This window comes from Rutilus rutilus (genome assembly GCF_951802725.1).
Source record: "Rutilus rutilus genome assembly, chromosome: 7".
In the NCBI taxonomy this organism is placed as follows: Eukaryota; Metazoa; Chordata; class Actinopteri; order Cypriniformes; family Leuciscidae; genus Rutilus; species Rutilus rutilus.
In genome coordinates, this window is record NC_140221.1 from 34,045,264 (window position 1) to 34,046,537 (window position 1,274).

Consider the following 1,274-nt stretch of genomic DNA (forward strand, 5'->3'; position numbering starts at 1 on the left):
GCTGTCACTCCAGGACAGTGCTTTACAATCTCCAATGGACTGGTCTAGTTTTATTGTCATGCTTGCTTTTTGTCATTACATCACAATTATGAGTTTGTTCATATAGGGGAAATGGAAAATAAAAAAGGGGGAAGGAAATGTAGGTCAGTGGTGATGTGCTCTGGGCAGTTAGTCTCTGCCTTTCCCTGGATGGGTCTGTAGCTCAGTCTCTGTCTCCACCTCCCCCCATAAACACACAGGCAGTGGGCAATTTCACACTCTCCTATAGTTATGTGCTGTTTAAACTGATGGCTCGTAGATTAACCAAAATGAAAAAGTGATTTAACATTTAGTTATTTGTACATCAGCCAGATTTATGGAAATATGAAGCCATATAATGCAATAAAAAATAAATAATAATAATACAAAAAACAGACTGCTGCTCTTGTCTGATTTGGCACCTTACATTACACTGAAAAAAAGAAAAGAAAAATCATACTGCACATTAATCAAACATCTTACTGAGCCATCTTTGCTGATTAAAGAAAACATCAGTGGGTCATTATGATATGTATAGTAGCTATATAATCTGGTTGCATAGCTTCTGTTTTCTATTATTGGAGGGCAGGGCCAAATGTCCATCAGTAAGACACCATATATTAAAAAGACATGATTAGTTGTCTTCTTTTTTTTAAATGACAGAATATACAAAGTAGCCCATGTTTTGTGTGTAGGAGGGGGATATTATGTCTTTTAAGGTGGTTTGCTCTCTCTAGCAGGCAACATTTCTAAATGATAAAATATACATTTCACAATAACTAGTGTTTACATAGCTACTGCCATAAAGTTTGAAACTAAAAAAGCATGCACATATTTCTACTCCGTTATGCCCAACACAATTCATGTGTCATATTCAGACTAGGCCTACAAGTAATGGTTATTTCTACAATTACTACTAACAGTAAAAGCAATCCGTGAAAAGGTAAAACAAAAAAGGATAATAACATGATAGGTAGAATAAGGTTTTTACATGTTTTCTGTTGACTTCAAAGCGTTGCTGTAAAACGAAGTCTGCGCATGAACTCAAAGCCCCGCGCCGCGCCGCGCTCGCGTACGCGCAGACCGCGCACAGTGTCCGTATCTGCTCCATGCCTCTGAAGACGCTAGAAAGTGGGCGGAGCGAAAAGTGTCAGCCCAATCCGGGCTGCCTTCAGCCTGCTGTGCGCTCTCCCCTGCGCTCACGGAGGCAGTGAAAACCTCCGTTGGGTATATGCGCTCGCAGATGTCATGTGAAA